This window comes from Macaca nemestrina, chromosome 3 (genome assembly GCF_043159975.1).
Source record: "Macaca nemestrina isolate mMacNem1 chromosome 3, mMacNem.hap1, whole genome shotgun sequence".
Taxonomy (NCBI): Eukaryota; Metazoa; Chordata; class Mammalia; order Primates; family Cercopithecidae; genus Macaca; species Macaca nemestrina.
In genome coordinates, this window is record NC_092127.1 from 42,582,288 (window position 1) to 42,588,272 (window position 5,985).

The following is a 5,985-nucleotide window of genomic DNA, read 5'->3' on the forward strand; positions in this document are numbered from 1 at the left end:
ATGGGTTATAACCCACTAAATGAAATAGGAAATTCATTTAGGTATAAATACATTTACGAATAAATAGAAAATTTGGAGAGAAGCAGGATATTTACATAGTTTCAAAATATTTCTGCACAAAATAATTGTTAATTTCTAAGGATAAAGGAAGAATTTTGTAATGGAGAAGCTTTGCAGATACCACTTCACTCAAGAAATCAAAGTAAACATCATTAGTAATGGGACTAATAAAAATGACTTGTAATCTGGTAGAATTCAGTGAGAACATGTTGTCACCTCTGAAATATTCTTGCCAAAAAGGCATAGTCTGAATTTAATCAAAAAGAAATACTGAACAAAGCCAAATGGAGGGACATGCTACAAAGTAACTTGTCTGCAATGTTTCCAGTGTCAAAGTCAGGAAAATCAAGGAAAGACTGCAAATCTGTTCTAGGCTGAAGGGACTAGACAACTGAGGGACATGACAACCAAATGCACGATTCTGGATTGGATCTTTTTTTTTTTTTGGTTCCCAAGTTTTATTCAAGAACTCATACAAAATATTCCAGATAAATGAAATTTAATCCTCATCTTCCTCCTCTTCTTCATCCTGGTTAATCTGGAAGTAACATAATTCACTACTCTCTTTGCTGTTAGCAACTACGCACAACCAGTCACATAGATTATTCTTCTTCAAATATTTTTTGATGAGATATTTCAAATACCTTTTGGAGAAAGGCACCTCAGATGTCACGGTGATCTTGCTCTTGCTCCTTTCAATGGTCACCACCCCTCCACCAAGGTTCCCAGCTTTTCCGTTCACTTTGATCCTTTCTTGCAAAAACTGCTCAAAATTGGCAGCATCCATGATTCCATCTTCTACAGGGAAGGTGCAATCAAGAGTGAACTTCAGAACCTGCTTCTTTTTTTGCCCCCCTTTGCCACAAGTTTTTTCACTGGAGCCATGGCCACAGCAGAGTTAGAAAGGGCTGGATTGGATCTTTTTGCTCTAAAGTGTATCGTTGGTGAAATATACAAAACTTAGATGGCATTTGAGGATTAGTTGGTACTATCACTGTGAGCTATCATGGTTAATATCCTAATTAGATCCCACTTGTCAATTTTGACTTTTGTTGCCATTGCTTTTGGTGTTTTAGTTATGAAGTCTTTACCCATGCCTATGTCCTGAATGGTATTGCCTAGGTTTTCTTCTAGGGTTTTTATTATTTTAGGTTTTACAGTTAAGTCTTTAATCCATCTTGAGTTGATTTTTGTATAAGGTGTAAGGAACGGGTCCAATTTCAGTTTTCTGCATATGGCTAGCCAGTTTTCCCAATAGCATTTGTTAAATAGGGAATCCTGTCACCATTTCTTGTTTTTGTCAGGTGTTGCAGGAAGTCAGGGACTGCGAACAGAGGGACTGGCTGGAGCCGTGGCAGAAGAACATAAATTATGAAGATTTAATTTTAATATGGACATTTATCAGTTCCCAAATAATGCTTTTATAATTTCTTATGCATGTCTTTACTTTAGTCTCTTAATCTTGTTATCTTCATAAGCTAAGGATGTACATCACCTTAGGACCACTGTGATAATTGTGTTAACTGTACAAATTGATGGTAAAACATGTGTGTTTGAACAATATGAAATCAGTGCACCTTGAAAAAGAACAGAATAACAGCGATTTTTAGGGAACAAGGGAAGACAACCATAAGGTCCGACTGCCTGCAGGGTTGGGCAAAAACAGCCATATTTTTCTTCCTACAGAGAGCCTATAAACAGACGTGCAAGTAGAAGCGATATCACTAAATTCTTTTCCTAGCAAGGAATATTAATATTAATACGCTGGGAAAGGAATGCATTCCTTGGGGGAGGTCTATAAGCGGCCACTCTGGGAGTGTCTGTCTTATGCGGTTGAGATAAGGAGTGAGATATGCCCTGGCCTCCTGCAGTACCCTCAGGCTTACTAGGGTGGGGAAAAACTCCGTCCTGGTAAATTTGTGGTCAGACCAGTTCTCTGCTCTCAAACCCTGATTTCTGTTAAGATGTTTATCAAGACAATATGTGCACTGCTGAACATAGACCCTTATCAGTAGTTCTGGTTTTTCCCTTTGTCCTGTTCCTTCAGAAGCATGTGATCTTTGTTAGACCCTTATTAGTAGTTCTGCTTTTTGCCCTTTGAAGCATGTGATCTTTATACCTACTCTCTGTTCTTACACCCCCTCCCCTTTTGAAACCCTTAATAAAAACTTGCTGGTCTGAGACTCAGGGGGCATCACAGTCCTACCAATATGTGATATCACCCCCAGTGGCCCAGTTGTAAAATTCCTCTCTTCATACTGTCTCTCTTTATTTATCAGCTGGCTGACACTTATGGAAAATAGAAATAACCTACGTTGAAATATTGGGGGTGGGTTCCCCCAATAGTCAGGTTTGTCAAAGATCAGATGATTGTAGATGTGTGGAATTATTTCTGAGGCCTCTGTTCTGTTCCATTGGTCTATATATCTGTTTTGGTACCAGTACCATGCTGTTTTGGTTACTGTAGCCTTGTAGTATAGTTTGAAGTCAGGTAGCATGATGCCTGCAGCTTTGTTCTTTTTGCTTAGGATTGTCTTGGTTATACAGGCTCTTTTTTGGTTCCATATGAAATTTAAAGTAGTTTTTTCTAATTCTGTGAAGAAAGTCAGTGGTAGCTTGATGGAAATAGCATTGAATCTATAAATTACTTTAGACAATATGGCCATTTTCACAATATTGATTCTTCCTATCCATGAGCATGGAATGTTTTTCCGTTTGTGTCCTCTCTTATTTCCTTGAGCAGTGGTTTGTAGTTCTCCTTAAAGAGGTCCTTCACATCCCTTGTAAGTTGTATTCCTAGGTATTTTATTCTCTTTGTAGCAATTGTGAATGGGAGTTCACTCATGATTTCGCTGTTTGGTCTATTATTATTATTGTCTGTTTGTCTATTATTTGTCTCTTATTGTCAATTATTATTATTATTTTTTGAAATGGAATTTCGCTCTGTTGCCCAGGCTGGAGTGCAGTGGTGCAATCTTTGCTTACTGTAACCTCTGTCTCTGGGGTTCAAGCAATTCTCCTGCCTCAGCCTCCAGAGTAGCTAGTATTACAAGCGTATGCCACCACATCTGGCTAATGTTTATATTTTTAGTAGAGGCGGAGTTTCACCATGTTAGCCAGGCTGGTCTCGGACTCCTGGCCTCAAGTGATCTGCCCATCTTGGCCTGCCATAGTACTGGGATTACAGGTGTGAGCCACTGCACCCAGCCAGCATAATTCTTAAAGCCTTACTATATAGTTTGTGTATGTGACACTCCAAACCTCATGTTGAAATTTGATCCCCAGTGTTGGAGTTAGGACCTGGTGGGAGGTGTTTGGATTGTGGGGGCCAGATCCCTCAGAATGGCTTGATGCTATCCTCACACTAATGAGTGTCTTCTTGCTCTATTCATTCCATGAGAGCTGGTTGTTAAAAAGAGTCTGGCACCTCCCTCCCTGCTTTCTCTCTCTCTCTCTCTCTCTCTCTCCCTCCCTCTCTTTCTCCCTATTTCTCCCCATGTGATCTCTGCCTGCTCCTGTTCACTTTCCACCATGAGGGGAAGCAGTCTGAGTTCTTTACCAGAAGCAGATGTCGGTGCTATGCTTCTCGTACAGCCTGGAATAGAAACACAACATTTATAGATTAAGTTCACTGTCCTACATGGGCATGGCTCCTGATGCTCCCAGATAATTACAATAGTAACACCAAAGACTAGCGATCACAGATCACTATACCAGATATAATGATAATGAAAATGTTTGAAATACTAAGATGTGACAAAGACACAGAGTGAGCACATGACATTAGAAATGTGGGTCTCATAGAGTTGGCAGATGCAGGGTTACCACAAACCTTCAATTTGTAAAAATTGCAGTATTGTGAAGTACAATAAGGCAAAGTGCAATAAAACAAGGTGTGCCTGTATTTAATCAATATTTTCAGAAGTGACTTGCGGCCTTCCCAGGCTCATATTTCTCCCTTCTCACCTAACAGTCCCTCTTTGGTCTGACACTTCTGCTGCAACCAACTTCAACTTGTGTAGGGCTTGCTATAGTCTGTGTTTTCCTGAATCTATTTTCAAGATCTATGACTTAGTTATCTTTATGTACCTGGTACCAGATGCAATGCCTGGCACAAAGTATTGCCCAATAAATACATATTAAATAAATAAGTGAAGATAGAGGTGCCCTCTTTGATCCAGGTCTATAATTTTTCTTTTCATGTTATTCTTCAAAAAGGATTGCAGTCTTTTTCCTTATCCTATGCTTCCTCTTGTGAGAGTTTAGGAGTAGGAAGTTGCTTATCCTTATTATCATCTAGTATCTTTACATACAGTATGATCAATGGCAGGACACTAATTTTATCAGATCAGGTTCTACTTTGGCTGCCTCTGTGGAGGCATGAATCTCAGAGAAGTTGTGCCTTCTATAAGCTCTATTACATATGAAACTGGAGGCAGCCTATTTCCTCACTTTTTATTCTATCAATACATTTGTCATTATCTTCATTCTCTCAGAAGTGACCTTACATGATCTTTCTCTTTTATCTTATAAAACATATTTCAGTGTGTTCCCTCACCCAGTTTTCCTCCCATCCCATTGATCATGAGAGCAAAATTGCATTAGACTGAAACAAGCCTGGCTCCCAGGGCTGCTGACCAAAGGCAGTTCACAGCCCTGGGGACATCTTCTCCCCAGTGTTCAAACCTCACATTCCATTCTGGTCATGCTTTCCGTTGTTAATCCTGGCTTTAGATGAAGCCCAGCTTAGAAGCCAAGGATGTATTAAGTAGTTTCCAGTGACCAATTTTGCCTCTGATCTTTGATCGCAGATGTAATTTTCAACCTATGCATATGAGTCATGTAAGTTGGCTATTCGATGAGAAGTAAGGGCCCTATGTTACTTTACTTAATCAAGTATTCATAAACTCCTTATAAAGTTGTGACAATCTAGCAAAAATCCCCCAGTCATTTACCTTAGCACACTAAGCAAAAATACATACTCTTTGTTTAGGGAAATTTCTTCTTAGGAGATTGTCTTGGAAAGGTTATACTGAAAATGACAAAGACACAAATATCCCCACAAAAGAAGACAAACATAGCTTCTTATGTGCCTGTAAATATGGTATTTTCTCTGGTTCAGTTGGCAAATGTGCATGGCACACCCCTAAAACATCTATCAAGATGTCCAGTCCCTGACAGACCCTTACCCAAAAGTACCTAATAACTGTTTGTGTTATGCCTTTCAACAGCTAAGCCACAGGAGCTGCAGTAAGCACCCAATTTTTTATTCTGGTCTTGCTCATGTATTCATTCAATACATATTTATCTTGTTCTTCTGGTGCCCCAAGCACTATTATAGGTGCTGGAGATATGTCAGTAAACTAGGTATGATTCTTGCTCATGACCAGTGGAGGCAGTTAGAAGACAGGTGATTAATAGAAAAAATATTAGATAGAGAAAGGCAGGTGGAATATTTAAAAAGTGGGTTATGTAGAGAATAACAGAGGCGAGACTGGGAAAGGCTCTCCTAGGGAGACAACACTAGCTGAGAACTGAGGACAGAGGGGAGCCAGCCAGCCAAAGATGACAGAAGGGCATGCCCCACGGTGGTTCAGTCAGACATAAGCTTCGTGTGTTTGCAGCAAAGAAAGAAGGCCCCCAAGTGGTGAGACTTCGGTGCTTTAAGATGAGACTGAATAAAACAAGGTAAGATGCTTGTGTTTTTATCTTAAGGCACTGGTGACCTCATGGCCTGGCTGCTCTGGGAAAATGGAGGCAGAGTGGATGAATGGAGGCCAGTTAGGATATTATTATGGGAGTCCAAGCAAGAGAGGGTAGTGACTGGGATCAGGATGGCCACAGTGGGGATGGAGAGAACTAGGCAAATGTGGGAACTCTTTTGTCAGAGAAGTTGACAGCAGTTACTCTTAGCTGTGATGTGGG

At 40.1% G+C, this 5,985-nt stretch overlaps 1 pseudogene; it reads right to left on the bottom strand.

The window, feature by feature from the left end:
* Window positions 1-493: 493 nt before the first annotated feature.
* Window positions 494-945, bottom strand: LOC105463436 (large ribosomal subunit protein eL22 pseudogene; annotated as a pseudogene).
* Window positions 946-5,985: the final 5,040 nt, after the last annotated feature.